This window comes from Pan troglodytes, chromosome 12, assembly GCF_028858775.2.
Source record: "Pan troglodytes isolate AG18354 chromosome 12, NHGRI_mPanTro3-v2.0_pri, whole genome shotgun sequence".
Taxonomy (NCBI): Eukaryota; Metazoa; Chordata; class Mammalia; order Primates; family Hominidae; genus Pan; species Pan troglodytes.
This window is the reverse complement of record NC_072410.2, coordinates 71,754,877-71,773,448: the sequence shown is the minus strand read 5'-3', so window position 1 is coordinate 71,773,448 and position 18,572 is coordinate 71,754,877. Positions and strand designations below refer to the sequence as shown.

At 32.5% G+C, this 18,572-nt stretch overlaps 1 protein-coding gene across 30 annotated transcripts in view; it reads right to left on the bottom strand.

The window, feature by feature from the left end:
- Window positions 1-18,572, bottom strand: part of NRXN1 (neurexin 1) — a 1,116,221-nt gene that overhangs the window by 964,202 nt on the left and 133,447 nt on the right. The window contains exon 5 of one of the 30 annotated variants that reach the window (XM_063789118.1): window positions 1-18,572. This exon is cut by the window's left edge and continues 30,267 nt beyond it; it is cut by the window's right edge and continues 23,219 nt beyond it. The exons of the other annotated variants lie outside the window; for them this stretch is intronic. The gene's annotated coding sequence lies outside the window, so the exon portion shown is untranslated. 30 annotated transcript variants of the gene reach the window in all.

Here is an 18,572-nt window from a genome sequence, read left to right as displayed (position 1 = left end):
CTCATCTTTGTTTTAGGAGTAAATCAGTCATTTTTAAAAGACATGACATCATTTAATTGTCATTATGGTTTCTGAGGTTCTTCATATTCTAAATGAATGTTTACTCCAAATGGCCAACAATTTGCACGAGGTTAACAGAAGAATCAGGCATTTTGTGTTTTGTCTTGCTTTCAGAATAACAGAATTTCCTTCCTAGACATAAATAAATGGAGTTTGACTGTGAACACCAATTATGGAACCCAGGTCTATAGAAATACACTGAAAATAATGCTGCAAATCACTAAAGCAAGAGGATAATTAACAACAAACATCAGTATGGGGCTGTACCAAATGGAATCATCCAAAGGTTCCCTGCCTCAGGTAACAAGCTTTAAGCAATGCTTGTAATAAGCCCTGGGGAACAATTATGACTAGAGAAGACATGAGCAGAGTCGAGGTGTCTCAACGGTGTCAGGACACAGAGAAGTCAAGAGATGTAGACCAGATTTGGCAGCTAATTATAGATTATTAAGTAGCATCACATTATCAACCATATGAATTTATTAAATCAACTTTAAAACTTTATTCAGATGAACTTACCCAAACTTCTCTGAGACAAAGCAAACAGAAGATATTTTCCTAAAAGATGTGCAATGTAAGAGTCCTCCTCTCTGCTTAAAAGCATAATACATTAAAATATCAGACTGATATGTGATCTCATCTTAAATATTTCCTGTAAGCTTCATCTTCCTGTTTTCTTTAGCAATCTATTCCCCTTCTGTCCTTAGAAAGCAAAGGGTATTTGATGCTAATGTACTTTGTTGCAATATATACACATTTCTCCCTTGTTCCAGCTTTCCTAAAGAAATGAAAAATAGCATTGAATCCTGTTTCTGGCATGGTCAATGTTATTCAGCTATAAATTTTCTGTGATTTACTACATGATTTTGGTTGACAATTTCTACTTTTACTATGCAGTATAACTAATTAAACATTAAGAGGCTTTGTTGTCATGCTGTTGATAAAAATGACACTTGCAAAAATTACTAATGACTAATTCTATAAGAAAGGACATACAGGGTTTTCTTTCCTACCCACAAGGACTTCTGAATTATGGAAAGTGAGGTCTAGACAAGATCAAACAAGGCTGGAAGAGTGGAATCAGGGGCTGGACCCTGATTTGAGTGAGGAGGTTTAAGTCTATGTGCTTATCAAAAGATTTAAATGTTAACCAAATAATAATGTCTCTGAAATTGTATATAATTAAGAATACATGAAATTTACATTAGAGGGTAATGCCTTTTAATATAAAATTATTATTCAAATGCTGTAGTAAATTCCTGAATTTACTACTCCTGTCCCAGGAGTTAATGGAGTTTGCCAGCTGAGAACATACTGTTTTTTTAAAAAAATATAATACAAACTTTTTTTTCTATAAAGGCAAAAATAGCAATTGAAGGGGGAGGGAGCGAAAATTCCGTCCTATGTTCAGTGTCTGGAAGCAAAACATATGCTAAAATTTTTGTTCTTTGCAAATAACTACTTTTCAATAAAACAACCACTAAAAGGATATATTGTCAAAACAAAACACTGTTTTCATGAAAAATGACTTAAAAAGTTAAAGTAGAATTTATGAATTTCTAAAGACTGAATTAGGTTACATTGCCTAACATTTCAAAATCAACCTCCTAACATTTAAGTAGATTTTCAGTTACACATATACTTTAAATAAAATGTGGTGGTATTTTATCACTAACATCACACATGGACAAACCACATTTAAAACCATTGTTACATTTGTTTTTCCAACTTTTCCTCTGGTTAAATTCAAAAAGTATATAATAACTTCATTTATGAAATTCCTACTATTTGTCAGGTATTTTCCATGCATTATCTCTCGTTTAAAATATTGCTTTCCGTATTTTATTTAAAGAAAATAAGTTTCAAAGAATTTGTGTAACAGCCCAGGTGACATAGCTGGTATACGGCTGAGCTAGAGTTTAAACCATGTTTATCAGGCTTCAGTGCAGTTTTCTCCCCATGTTACCCAGACAGAACCAGCAAACCATAAAAAGTTTTATAAGCACCTGATCTCAGATAAAAATTGAGCGCCAAGTTAAAGACAAACCCACAGGTGCCCACAGTATTTTTATTGTCACCATCAGTAGTGTTCTCAATTCCTGAGAAATAATAATTTTGGGGATCTGGAAACAAGAAATTGAAATTCATAGCATTTCTTAGAAATTCCTTCAACCATAAATTATTATGTACCTTTAATAATATTTTGTTTTAAGATAACAATGAGTGACCATAATCATAAATTGTGTATCATTTTACTGTAACAGACTTATACATACAAAAGTGTCAGAGGCTTTTCTATAAAAAAGATATACAGTTTTTATTATTAAAACATATTGTGAAAAGAAAACATATATATTTTTATAACATCAAAATATGCTTACCTGACATACATATTTGGTAATAGACAACTGTCATAGTAGCGAATGTTAACACAAAATAAATGTCCATAAAATTATTTTTTAAATTGTAATATAACACCACAGCTATTTAATATTTAAATGCTATTATTCTTAAAATGAAATTTTGAAGCAGATAAACTAACTGCTCTCTCTGAAAGTCTTGACCTTTGTTTTGTGACGAATATTCTATTTGCAATTTTCTTTTCATTTTTGCATTGACATTAGTTGAATAATTAAGAGTAAATCCGAAATGGTCTTCATGTTAGGCATTAAGGTGTATATACTGATCCATATAAGCTAATTTTCTCTTTGAACATAATAGTTTCTAGGTTTATCCAGAGTTTGGTTTTGCTATTGAAATTCACATTGCTTTTGTTAATTGAAGTTTTTAATCATTTTCAGATTTCATTTCAAAGTAGTTCACAACATTCAACATTTACATCTTTTTTTTTTTTTTTGCATTTTAAGTATTTGTACACAACTGTACCCTACAGCAAATATTCAAACACTGGAAAATATCGGTGAATGTTACTGGATAACATTAAAATAATGTAAAATTTGAATTGCTCAGCAACACTAATACTACACAGAATCAAGTGTAGAAATTGTTAATTCAAGGATACATTTTGCCTCCAAAACTTGTTTCTTGGGACACTATAGGATTTACATAAAGTATATTATGTGTAAAAACATGTAAACATATTTTGTATTTACAAGTATGATTACTCACTGTTAGTAGCAGAATAAATAAATTGTGATTTAGGTAAACAATAGAATACTATACCACAATGGCAATGACAATGACAATTTAGAAACATAATATTCAAGTCTCCCAACACAGAAGCCTACATACTGTGATGATTCCATTTTTACAAAATAAAGAATCAGGCAAACTAATCTACTTAGTTAAAGTCAGAATGTTGATTACTTTCAGGGGTGCAGTGTGTAACAGCCAGGAAGAGAGCACCAGGATGGCATGCTTCTGGGAGTTAGAAATATTCTGCTTCTTGCTAAACACATGTGTGCATTGAGTTTGTGAAAATTCATTTCTCTGTATTCTTAGTATGCTTCGATAAAAAGTTAAGAAGGTAAATATAAAGCACAAAAAAATGTTACTTCAAAACTTTTGACGAAAGCAGCTTACCTTTTGAACTAGTTTCTGCAGCAGACAAGAAATTAGAAGTCAAAAAGACTTTTTAAAAATTTACAGGAAAAACACTAAGAAAAATCACTGAGACTCCTATCTTATCATTAGATATAAATGGACATATTGTTTGGTAAATGTTATTTTCTCAACAATGTATCAATCAAAGCTGTATTAATTGTATTCTACTTATCTTGTCAATTTAGTTTTTTAGCAATTCAAATTTTCTTATGCCTACACATATTAACAGTACCTAAATGAATACTTAAAATGAACTTGAGAAATGAGCTTTCAAATAATGCATTTCTGTGATTCAAAATGTTTGTTTGTGAGCAAAGCAACTCCAACATCAACTTCTACTAAAAAATAAATTATTTAGTTTTGAAGATCTATATGAAGAGTGGAAATTAGACTAAATATCTTACTAGAGATCATGTATTCATGTTTTGCGGCCCCAGTATCCAGCATTGTAGCTTCGTAGGAGATAAATATGAACCATGTTTTCCGAGAGCACATTATCTTTCCATGAAAGTGTAGTAATATCTACACTTGAAACTCTATGGAATCTTGAAACTCTATGATAGTTTGAAACTCACTGCTCACAGGTACATACAACTCTGCTTTAAACTAAGTTGCAGTAACATAGAAACCCATAGGTTTTAACAGTATTGTTAAATGGAGTTTACCAGCTGAGAACATACTGTTTTTTTTAAAAAAATATAATACAAACTTTTTTTTCTATAAACGCAAAAATAGCAATTGAAGGGGGAGGGAGCGAAAATTCTGTCCTATGCTCAGTGTCTGGAAGCAAAACATATGCTCAAATGTTTGTTCTTTGCAAATAACTTGTGGAAGAAAAAGAAAGATTGTGAAAATAATGCAGAATATCTTACAAATGAAGTTATTTTCAAATAAGAGACTTAAGAATAATATAAAATGAGACTTTCGTTTCAGTATCTAATATTACTAAGCAAAGTGAAATTGCCATAAAGCCACATTCTGTAACTATAGCAACTTTGCAAGGTAACACAAAAGGGCTCATCTTTATGCAACAGTTTTAGAATATCTATGATCCTGAATGTGACAGTATGTACTATCTTTTTTGGTCTGCTGTGACATCCTAATACATAGATATTATGAACTATATCCAATGGTTCATTCTTTATCAGTCAAGAAAGCTATATCTTAGAAACATGTTTAAAATTAAAATGAAATACGTTTAAATTTAAAATAAAACAGGTTTAAACAGTTAAACTTGCTAACCATAAACTACCAAAAAAAACCCCACAAGTGATACCACTGTTGCTATTTTAAACATAAATAAAAATATCATACTTATTTGTATGTTTATTTCCAACTACTATTTTATACCTGAATAAGAAAATCTCATCAAAGTGCTATGATATCCCCATAATGACAACTTCCAAAATGAAATTTTCTTGGTCTCAAAGCACACAAAACTCTGACACAACTGAATGAAAATGTAAAAATGAAGTTGTCCCAGGAGATATGAAGTCATACGTATTTACTGAAGCCAGCAGAGAGCATCATTAAAAATTCCCATGGTAGACTCAATGTGAAAGATAATTTATTCCACTTAAATATGCCTGATGATGATATTAGAAAATAATCTACATTAAGAACTCTTGGATAAGTTGATAGGTGTCTTTTTGCTCAGAATGTCTAAATTGTAAATATTTCTATAAACACACACACACACACACACGTCTATACCATTTAGTTTAGTCCAAAGAGATTTGAGTTAGAAGTACATTTTAGATAACTGTCTCTCCTCAAATAACTCTCTGTGGGGGAGAATAAAACACAAAATAAAATATCTAAGGGAATTCACCCCACAGACTAAGTATAAAGAACTCTGTAATTTGGTTTGAATGAGCTTTTGGTTTTTTGGTTTAACTTATAAGAGATTTTTATTTGATCATTGTATAGACTAGTGAATCCATTTTTGTGATCCTTTTTAAGTAGTCTACTGGGGAGTATAACAAACATACACTGCTGACTTAATGTGAAACCAAACACAAAGGTGTTTACCCAAACACTTTTATAACTGGCTAGATAACATGTACTAAAAATAAAGGCCCATAGAAATGAGGAGAATGAAAGGAAAAGAGGTGGTAGAAAAATAAAGATAGAAATTTACTTAATATTTTTCAACATATATTGTCAAATTTTTATCTAGATTGTTCTTTCTGGAATGCAATAAAATGATGGTTTGAACAAAGCAGTGGAAAAACACGTGATCCCAATTTTGGCTTGTTTGTTTTATATAATACTGTGGTTTCTATTCAAATTAATATTTCTAATTTTAAAAAAGGAAATTTGCATTAGGACACACAAAATTACTATGCAAGGAATAAATTAGACAATCTCATAAGATTTGAGATGTAGAAGATTACAAACAAAAAATAATTATAAGCATGACTTTGAAGGCCAAAGGGAAGTTATTTGCTGCTTAGAAACAAATTCTATTATTAAAGTCTGTATTCTATCAATAGTCATTTGTGTGACTGGGTGGGAGTGTTTGTGTGAAACAGACAATATGTCCATCTGAGAAACAGTAAGCTGACTGAACAGTCATGAGATTATTTGCTCATATACTGCCTGGCAAATTTTAACTGTCCTTTAAGGATACAGTTTTTAATTTTGTTCTTTTTGTGTCTAATAATAGCGACATTATACTTTGGAGAGCCCAAAGTCTAGAATATTCAAAGAAATAAATTAGGGTTATTATCTCAATCATTAATTCATAAACGTGTTTCTCATATAAGCACATCACTGGCCTTATTCTTCTTTAAGAAAAAGAACTAGTCAGTTAAATTTCAAATAATTTTTAGAATATATTAAATTTGGATGAGAACTACAATAGAAAATAGGGGTATTTAATGTATAGTTGTTAGTGTTATTCATCACTTTTAAGAATATATTTTTCTTGAAAAAGCAATAAAATTATCTCAGAATGCAAGTTACTAGTTTTATTTTATTCACTTTATGTTTTCAGTATCCAAAATGGATTTGACCAACTACAATTACGTTAGACTGTTCTCCATTTCTAAATAAAGTTCTGATGTTGAAAAAGAAAATTTTGCATCTCTCCTCTACTTGATCCATTAGAGGAGTTCGGTCTACTTTTCTTTCTGGGATTGCCAAACTCTGCATAAAAACTAAGCAGCTAAATATTTGCAAAAGGAATATCAGTTTCAGATACATACTAGGCTATTTAATACTGTTTTATTGAGAAAGCTGGCCATATTTGTAAATAGAATAGCAAAGATCTTCAGAAATATTTTCCTGCTCTAAAAAGTTGAAATACTCCTGGTACATTTCTCAGAGTGGGAAAGAAGTTGGAAACGCAAGAAGCTTTGAGAAAATGGCTCCAATCATTTTAATGGCTCACTAAAGTCTTTAGTATTTAATATCTGTGAGTTTATCTAGTCTTTCGTTTACTCTTTTAATGTCTATGAGTCAAAATGATGGGGCTGAATTGTGTTAAGTGATATCACATCCTTGAGCTTGCCATTTGGAATACATTTTTCATAATAGCTAATAACTATCATTTATTTAATTTTTCTATCGTGTTTCATTCATTAAATTCATGTTCACGGTCAGGGAAAAGATGAAACTTAGTCACCAATATGAGGGTGTTCAGCAACAGATTCAAGGTGCTCTTTAGTAATCATGCTTTCTACTTTAACCTCAAATTGTTTTACTGAATTCCAAAGTTGTTGACACCAAGACTCATACCAAATTGTAAAATAGTTATTTTTTTATCTTTCCTTTCTGGAAAATAAAACAATAAGGTAACTTTTAAGTAAAAAAAAAAAAAAAGTAGAAGAGGCTGGATAATGTATAATCAGTGGTATTTTTATTTACACGGTCTGTTTTCTATTGGTCACCATTTCTACACTGAGAAACAATGATATCTGTCTTCTTAATCTTTCAAGATCAGTACAGTGTCACAGCTGACTGGAAGAAATGACAAACAATTCTTAAAAACTGGGAGAATGAAGTATAGAGCTTCAAGAAAAATGATATCAATACTAACCCCAAACATTAAAACAACGAACAAACCAAAAACACAATGCAAAAACCTTTGGAAATTATAAAAGAGAAAGAAGGGATTGGTCAAGATCAAACAATTATACAAATTGGAGGGAAAGAAAGTCCATGAGATTTAATTGGAGGCAGCTGAAATTCAGAATTTCTTCCAACTGATTTCATGTTTGCAAGGGTTTTATGCCACAGCCAGTACTAAAGAGAAAGAACAGCTCAGGGCTAAGGTGGAACTGAAAGAAGTGAAAGTAGGAGGGAGGACCATAAAATTAGCCAAGTAACCTGGAGAGTTAAAACAGTCTAGATATTTTTTCTTCCTTCTTTCCTTTCTTGCTCCCTCTGTTATCTTTTCCTCCCTCTCTCTCTCACTCTCTGCCTTACTGTCTTCATTCCTCTCTGCAGAAAATCATGAACTGCAATAACTGTAACCCACCATTAGCTTCAGAAAAAAGTATAATGTTGCTTGAATTTTATGCCAAAATATGTTTTGACAATGATAATTTCTAATTGCCCTGATAATGTACTCTCGATAATCATACAAAATCAGAACAATAATGCAGGTACTCAATTTGAATTCTGTTGCTTAACTCTTGTTTGATTTTCATATGATAATTAGCACAAATCATTACCTACATTCTATCTCTGATTAAGAAATGGCTTCCTTTAACCTGATGGATTTGATAACTACCTGTTGAAAGATTTTGCTTTCCTCTTTATTATTTTCTTATGATTGTCACAGCATGAAAAATATCCTTGTTGTTTGGAAATATCAGATTATAATATGTTTAATTGGTATTCTACTTTACAGATCAAACTATCATAGCCTAAAAAGTAAAATCTAACCTTAACACAGACAGCATATTTTCATCATGTTTAATCACAACTTGATCATTTCTCAGTCTTTCAGCAAAAAAGGTTCAGTCTTGAAACATGGAGACTGGCAAAGAATTTTAGCTTTGTAAACTATGAGTCTTCTTAACTGCTCTTCATATATTTAAAATCCCATCAATACTTGAAATTGGCTTATATCAATGTGCCCTCTTTCTTTCTGACTTTCCATCAGACGGGAAGTGTTCTCTGAGCTCTTCAAAATACTTTGCTCCTGAGTTATTTGTGTACTCTTGCATATTAATATGTTGAGTTGCTTAAAGATAGTAACCATGTTTTGGTTTCTTTGATGTCTCCCACTCTACTTGTCAATGATTTGTACACAGAGCAAATGCTCAATAAACACTCCGTAAGTTCATGCAAGTAAAAGTAATTTGTTTCCCATCTAAACAAAGGAAAAACCATGTCTGATGGCAGCTTTCTTTCCGATTCTATCTGTTTAACCTCAAATTCAAAATAAGAAGAGGTTGTGGTATAACGTGTACATTATTTTCAGAAAAAACATACATTTTTACATTCAAATATAACTTGTAATTAAGTCCAAGGTTATTTATGTAGTAGAGCTAAAATCCTTCTTATTGGTAATAGCTTTTCATTTAAATATAGAATAAGACTTTGGTTACATGATTAATTTATGTTGGAATATCATACTTTTAGTAAACTTTAGAAAATGTAAATACTAATAAAATGTTATAAAACAAATTTTATAAAGCATTCATAAACATAACTGCATACAATATATAACCACTTTTATTAAAATATAGCATTTAGACTATCATACCAGGTTATTCCTTCTAAAACATTTAAGTATTTCCTTTCAGTTGCTTTTCAGTAACTAATAAAAATGCTTATTTTTCCTAAACATATCTTTAAAATAAATCTAATTTATCAGTATTTAAAATATTTTTAATAATGCTGCATGTTAATAACTTCCTACTTTCTATGTGCTCATTCTGTAACATGAGCTTCAGGTTTTCCTTTAATATAGAGGCTAAGTTTTAACTCAAACACACAAATATGCACTGGGCAGAGTTCTCAACTTGTACAACGCTCCTTTTTATTTAATATCATGCATCACCTACTTTCAAAATTCCTTTTGCTATCTGTTATGTTTAGCAAAACAAATGTATCATCCAGCAGTGTCATTAATTAGAATTCCTTGTAAAAGGTGGTGAAGTGAGTGAAACTCTAACCTTAAAATATATTTTGGATCACTCTGCTTCACAAAACTTAGAGAAGACATTAACACTGCCCTTTAAAAATCAACCACTCAGTAAATGTACCATATACATGTTATCTATATCACATAATGAAACAGTAAAACATAATTAAAAGACTGAAACTGACTTATTTTATTTAATGGAGGACATTTAAGGAGTGAAAATTTATTTCAAAGTTTTACTTAGATTTTTTTTAATGTGAATGGTTAGTTTTGTCAGACCATAATTGTCCTTAGCTACTCTTTAATGGTATTTAACACTCACCCATATTTCAAAGTTCAGATCAAATATATCTGATATTTGTCAGACTACGTAAGTATGAATGTGATTATTGCAGGAGAACTTTTTATTCTTCTTAAAATAGTATCTTCAGGGAAAATTTTATTTCCATTCATATTGAACAATTAAAACAAAAAACATGAACAGAAACCTACCCTGAAAAATTCATTTAATTATCACCTTACCAGCTCATAATTATTTCATTCTGAACTGAGATAATGACTGTAGTGAAACAACTATATTTGTTTTATTGTATTATGCACAAAACACAAACTTCTAATGATTAGGTTTATTTTCAGTAATATCATTATTCTTAAATTTTACTTCAACGTAAAGAATAAAATAAGTAGATACTGAATGTCTTAACCAAGTAATGCAAAACTTAACATATTTTAATCCCTGTTTAGTGAAAACAAAGCACATGTTTATACATGGTCAATATTTTACTACTTAGGGGCTTAGATTTTTACTTCTGGCCAAAGGATATTCCACAGCCTCCTCGAAGTCAAAATTTCAGCCAGGCAAACAGTCTGTCAGTAACTATTGATTGTTTAGAGAAAATACTAGTGATTTATTGAAAGATCTATGCTTCTGTCTTTCAATAGTAAATGAAGAAGTAGGCCAAGTGAACCATGATATGATGACATGGAGAAAAGAATATCTCCAAAATTGCTGCTGCAGATGCAGAAGAAATAGAAAAGTGGCAAGTTGAAAACAATACTCATTTTAGACTTAGTGATGCTTCATAGTTACCAGACTGACCATAAAGCACAGGACTCCAGGTCAGCTGCAAAGGCCATAACCTTCTTTCCTTTTTCACTTTATAGTAGACATAAATGGAATTGTTCTGTTTATACTTAAATATACACCAGTATTTTATTATACAATCTGATATAAGACCATGTGAAAGTCTCATTGACCTTGCTGAGGATTATGCTGTTTGAAAGATTCTCAACTGCTCAAGAGGTAGACTTCTATAAAAATTAATCATTACTTGAAAAATGACTGATTAAAACAGATTACTGCTTTAATAAAATCACATGCCAAGGCTAGAGAAACATCCTTTCTTGTTAACATATCTTGATATACAAAGTATACTACCAGAGAAAACTTACTTTTCCTCAGATGATGATACAGTTTCTCTTGGAATGGGAATGTACCATAAGCCTGGATCAGGGTAAACTCTTGTTTTTATACAGACACAATTATATTTTTGAAACATGAGTAGCGGGCAAAGACTTCTCAACATATTCATTTGTTTCTTCATTCATCACCCATCCATTCATTAATTCACTGAATTGATATTTTCTGAGTGCCTACTACATATGCCATGCACTGTTGTAGGTTCTGGGGGTACAGCCACATAGAAAATAGACAAAAATCCCTGTACTTAAGGTATCCAATATTATCAGGATACACAAACTTACAGCTGTATAATATATTGCCACATACGAACAACTATTATTTTAGGGAAAGAAAGGGAAGAGGATAGTTCTGAAGCCTTTATTTCAGATCAGATGGAGACAGACTTCTTTGAGAAGGTGACATTTGAACAGGGATTACAATAAAGCAGGGAAACTTGTATTGCCAATACCTGAGGGAAGAATATGCAGGAAAAAACAATAGGTGAAAATGTCCTGACAGAGTACATGGCATTTATTAAGTCTGCGTCATTAAACGAAGTTTTGAGAATGGAAATAAAATACTGAGAATAATTGTAAATGGAAGTTGTGATGCTTCCTTTATCAAACAGTTATTAGTCAGCTATTGGGAATTGAGAGATCAATATCTCCTAAGGCTGGATTATGATTAGTTTCTTTATATTATGTAGCACAATTCATTAAGCCCTCCCAGTATAATATGTTTTTCCATTCAAAAAATAATATACACTGGTGTAGTATTTAATTGGTCATCTTACAGAGGCAGTAATACTCAGACTTAGAGAAAGAGCCACCAAATAGTCTGAAATTCACATACAGCTCTAGCTTGATAGTTGCAATTGTCCAATCCTTTGAAACTACCTTGACATGGAATTCTCAAACCACTGATAAAAACCTGCAAACATTTAAAGTTCTATTGAGTCTGAGATACCTTGGCCAATAATATAAACATTCTTTACTTTAAACATACATGGCATATTGTGTACATACATATATTTATTCATAACATATGTATGTAAACACATATTATATATTGGAGCAGCCATTAACATGTGCCAGTTGCCATATGTCACTCAATGTTTATTTCAACAACTTACTGTTCATCTTTAAGGAGTGCAGTTAATTGACAACTCCCAACAAATAATACTTGCAAGATCTGCTGAGGCCATGCTCTCTGGGTTTGCCCCTAGCCAATGACTAAGCATGGCGTGGTCAAGGGAGGGCAGGAAGATTGGGACCTGGCCATTTACACCCAAACAAGAACTCCTCTGATGGGCAGTCTCCACTCCAGAGCTTTCCAGAAAGGTGGCTGAGAGCCTATCAGATCTGCACTGTGGCTTGAGGCCTGTCACCCCTTTCTATCTGGATTCTTTCCTCTTTTATCACTCATAATTGCTACCTCCCAACAACTTTTTGTACCCTAAGTGCATCTGAGCATTTGTCCCCTGGAGCACCCAGTTGTCACATGTGTTTATAGATGTACATGCAAATATCTATTATTTTAGGGTAGGTAATACATTATTAAAACTCTTTTCACTTACTTATAGTATATGACTAATGCCACAAAAGGACAGACAAGTATTTTGTAGTTAAATACATCCTACTTAAATGTTAAAGGGGGCTTTCATATAATGAAACATTTGACATTTGTGAATAATTTTTAATGAGAACGTCAATATACAAGGCAGCCTCAATAAAGCATTTTCCTGTAGGGTTTAATATAGGATTTGGTTTGGTTGTCATATCTAAATTGTTTATTAAAGGACCAAAAGATTCTTCTTAGAAGCTGTCCTGATATTTGAGATGTCCCCATGTCATATAACTCAAGTGTTGGTGCAGGACAAATCTTTACTATGTGATATTTATTTTTATTGAATCCAGAAGTTCTCTGATTATGCAGGGATGTATTATAATTATAGTAATGTACAGTCAGCATATACATTCACAATTATAAGGTGATTTTTGATAAACAAAAGTATTTTAGTTTATTAATAAGACTTTCTATTTATGGTACTATAGTTATCCTTCAGGATTTTTTCAACAATTTATTAAAAACTTGACTCATTGTTCAATTCCCACCTATGAGTGAGAATATGCGGTGTTTGGTTTTTTGTTCTTGTGATAGTTTACTGAGAATGATGACTTCCAATTTCATCCATGTCCCTACAAAGGACATGAACTCAACATTTTTCATGGCTGCATAGTATTCCATGGTGTATATGTGCCACATTTTCTTAATCCAGCCTATCACTGTTGGACATTTGGGTTGGTTCCAAGTCTTTGCTATTGTGAATAATGCCACACAGGAAGGGGAACATCACACTCTGGGGACTGTTGTGGGTTGGGGGGAGGGGGAAGGGATAGCATTGGGAGATATACCTAATGCTAGATGACGAGTTAGTGGGTGCAGCGCACCAGCATGGCACATGTATACATATGTAACTAACCTGCACATTGTGCACATGTACCCTAAAACTTAAAGTATAATAATAATAAATAAATAAATAAATAAAATAACAGGAAAAGCAAAATAAATGTGACATGTCTAAAACAGTAAAATAAAACCAAAAAAAAAAAAACTTGACTCATTCTCAGAATAAAATTAATACAATTGAGGAAACTGTCAATTAATTGTTCTTCACTTTCAACAAAAATGATTAAAGTCAACTGCACGAACAATTCAAGATTTGCCCTGATTATTCATTTGAAACTTCCTATTTTCCCCATGTTTTTCCATAAACGCAGAACACTTAATTAATATATTCTATACACAAAGAAATAGTTGAAATTATATGGGCAGCACTTTATTGTATAAATTTTCTTTATAGTGTCTAAGATCTACTGAACATGAAAAACATTTACCACCTCAGTCCATGAGATTAACATAAAAATTAGTGCTAATATAATGGTGAACCATGTGGTTATATAACTTATATGTAAATTATCTCAGAACTAAAAAATAAAATCAACAAAAAGTATATGTTATATTACTGAATCCAGTGGCAGAGGATATCATTTGAGGAATGCTGTTTCTACATTTTTAAATTAATTAGAAGAAAATTTGGCAATGGGAGTTTTGTTTAAAAATATAAATTATACCACGATGTAATCTAACATTTGTTTGACTAGGCAACAAAAATTTCCTGGCCTTCTCCCAAGATTATGTTATTCCTAGAAATATAAAATAATATTACTCCTTCATGTTATTCCATATCTCATACTTACATCAAATGCAATTACTACTGCTTTTCAAGAAACAACCATGACAAGCCAATAAATAAAGTATTTTGACTTTGAGTTGGGTTCCCAATACAAATGAATTGCCACAAGAATAAATGACAAATTATTCATTTGCTATTCCCTCCACCAAGTTTAACAGAAGCCTTAGAACCTTCAGTACATCTCAAACGCTGTAAGAGTAATTTATGATCCTGAAAGAGAACATACCCTATTGGGGCCTAAATGACCACAAACAATGAGCCATTTTATGAGTGTTAAGTAAGGAATCCGATAAAAAGGTGATTTAAAAAGCAGACATGACATCTTTGAATTAATCTTTGCTCTAATTGACAAGTAAATGCCTCTACATATTGGATATTTTTCCCCTTACAGCAAAAAAGGCAGTAGCTAGTCATTTCATTATAGATAAGTTGCTTTACCACTTGAGCCTGTTTTCTCTTCCGTAACATAAAGAGGCTGTATCAGAGGTGGTCTAGTTAACTATATTCAGGGGTCAGGCACTGAAATGAGTGGGTCACTATAAATTAAGACAAAATACTGCTTTGAGCAATTTTGGTTTTTTTGGTTGTTTTTTTTTTTGTTGTTTGTCTTTTTTTTTTGAGATGGAACTTTGCTTTTCTTGTCCAGGCTGGAGTGAAATGGCACAATCTTGGCTGACTGCAACCTTTGCCTCCCAGGTCCAAGTAATGGTCCTGCCTCAGCCTCCCAAGTAGCTGGGATTACAGGAGTGCGCCACCACGCCTGGCTAATTTTGTATTTTTAGTAAAGATGGGGTTTCACCGTGTCAGCCAGGCTTGTCCCAAACTCCTGATCTCGAGTAATCCACCCTCATCAGCCTCCCAAAGTGCTGGGATTACAGGCATGAGACACCGTGCCTGGCCTATGCAAGAAATTTTACGTAAGGGCATTGAAATTCCAAACGATTATTAAAACCCATGTGAAATATATTCGCTCCACAACCCTCCAAAGCTCCCAAATTTCAAATTTTGGACCAAATTATCTCAAAATTCTCTCAAGCCTCTTCAATCTCTAAGAAGCAATCTAAAAAAGCCCTGATAATGTGAACCATTAAAATCAATATAACACAGGCACAAGATAGTAGAATGGATTAATGTAGAAAATTACTTCTTACTATTTACTGAGTCCTGTTAGAGAATTGCATATCAATGTTTCTATTCTTTCATCTGGTCTCTAAATCACCCAAGTATCACTCAACGCTACATCTTCCAAGAAAAAAAAATAAGTCAGATATTATGGGAAGAGAGTCAAAAACATCCCAGCTCATAGCCTAATACACACATTTATTGGGAACCTACTATGTGTAAGATACTGTCCCAGGCATTTGGGATAAATCAGATAACAGCACTGACAAAGATTCCTGCCCTTGTGGGGCTTATACTCTGCAGAGACAAACAAGGTAACAATCATTAAACTTTAAGTAATTCATGTATATATTAGAAAATGGTGTGTGCTTTGGTTTTCTAAAAAATAAACAAGTAAAAGGGATTGGGAGGGTGGGAGACAAGTGGCAGAAGGTTGAAGTATCTAACAGAAAGGTTCAGAATTGGCCAGGCGCAGTGGCTCACACCTGTAATCCCAGCACTTTGGGAGGCTGAGGCAGGTGGATCACTTAAAATCAGGAGTTCAAGATCAGACTGGCCAACATGGCGAAACACTGTCTCTACTAAAAATACAAAATTAGCTGGGTGTGGTGGGGCATGCCCATAGTCCCAGCTACTCAGGAGGCTGGGGGCAGGAGAATCGCTTGAGCCCGGGAAGTGGAGGTTGCAGTGAGCCAGGATTGTGCCACTGCACCCCAGCCTGGGTGACAGAGCAAGATTCTGTCTCAAAAAAAAAAAAAAGAAAAATTCAGAATAGACTCAGTGAGGTCCAATTTGAGCAATGATTTGAAAGATGTAAGGGATTTAAGCATCTGAAAGAGGCACTACAGCCAGCGCCCTGAGATGGCAGCAAGTGTCCTAAGCAAAACTGCAAGAGGTCAGTGTGAGAGGAGACAATAAAAGGTCTGAAAAGTCTCCTAGAAACCATTAACACTGTGCATTTTAGCTACTATATGGATTTTCATTCTAAGTAACTGTTGAAATGAGGTATCATGGCTAACAGCAACTGCTTTGGTGTTAAGCAGCTCTACTGTTTATCAGCTTCAGTGTCAAGTTGCTTAATCTCTGTGCTTCACCTAACAAATAAGTATAATTGCAGTATAAGCACCACGTAGGACTGGTTATGAGGATAAATGAGATTAATGCCAAACGTCGTACTGTGACTGGCATAGAGAAACTGCTCAATAAATTGTTTTCTCTGAACTTGCTACTTCCAACACAAAATTTTTCTCAAACAATGAGTATCAGTGATACCAGGACCATTCTAAAACTTATCTCCAACATCTATGCTCAGAATGATGAATCAATTAACCAACAAACCTCTACTATGTGCAAGGGATTATTTTAGGTGCTGAGGGGATACACAGAATTTAAAATGCATTCCTTGATATTAATAAGAACATGATTTAAGTGAAGAAATAAAACATACACATAAAAACATAATTTAATATTCCTATCAATAAAAAGGAATAAAGTACTGCATCTGCACAAACACATTTGGATGACTCTTAAACTCACTGTGCAGAAATGAAGAAGCCACACACAAGAGCACATACTTGGTGATTCCATTTAAACAAAATGAAGACTATTCTGTGGTGACAAAAGGAAGATCAGTGGTGGCCCAGATCCAAGTGAAGGTGTGAGAATGGACTTTATAAAGGAGTATAAAGAATCTTCATAATCTTTGGAAATGTTCTGTATCTTGGTTGTAGCATTGTTTCACAAGTGTAAACAATTGTCAAAATTCATCAAAGTGTGCACTTTAAATGGGTTCTATTTACTGTATTCCTCCATAAGATTGATGGTAGCAAAAACAAAACGTAATAGTCATAATTGATCAGAATGGATTGAATAACCACTACAGTATATCTTCCACTATAATTTGAACTAGAAAATTACAGGACAAGTTTAGTTTAGATATGCCAGGTCACACAATAATTTTCAGATATTTCTTGAATTGCATTAGGTCTAGAAATTTTGTTAAGCTTGAAGATAAAGTTCTCCTATTAAGTTGTCATTAGTTGTGGCTCTATTCAGTCAATGTCTGAATAACTTTATGTCACTGTTTCTTTGTTTCTATATGAAGAATCCTTTCATCTTCAAACTTTTTCCTCAAAAATTTTCTTTTTTTATACAGTTCATTCCTTCTTCGGACTGTCCCTTGCAGAGATTTCCAACACTTTCTTACTGCTTTCAATGTAACTATCAAAGATTTTAATTGCAGTTTTATTTTTTAAATATGGGCCATTCTGGCTTCTATCTGTAGCCCTTTTCCAAAGATGTATAAGAGAGGAAGTGGCATGTCTAACATGTCTAATCTTAAAAAGGACACACTTTTCAAAGAGTTTTATTTTCAAAGTTATCCTACTATTGGTTACCAATAATTATAACACATTTTTATGAAATGTCAAATAAAAGACATGCATATATCCGTAGGGAGGTAGAAAATGAAAGGGGATATTGTGCTCTTCCGAGGATTCAACTTTGCTATAATATTCTATGAGGTTATCATTCAATTGTTCTACAATCTAAATTCCCACATTTCAAAAATTTAATTTTCCTATGAAATTAATTGCTTAATATAAAAAGCACATTTATAATTTATTCTTCAGAAATGAATGCTTTGAAAATACATTTAAATAAGTGTTGATGGACATCATTAACAGTGAAATATAATTAAAAGAGTAAATTATTTAGTTGGGTTTTTTTAACCAGAATAAAAGATTTCTATGGAAGCTTTCTGTTCAGAATATTAAATGCCTAAGAAGTCATACTAGATTTTGAATGTAGTACCTATTCTGGAAAGCAAATTCAGGATTCTTGCAGACAGATTAAAAATTATTTCCTAATATAGATGACTCAAAGAAATATATGTCAAACAGAGAGTTAAGACTTCTGAATGCAGACACAGCTTGAAAAAGAAGATGATGTATTTTCCATGGAGCATTTGCCGAAGAACTATTCAGCAGAGACACAAATAATTAAAATTA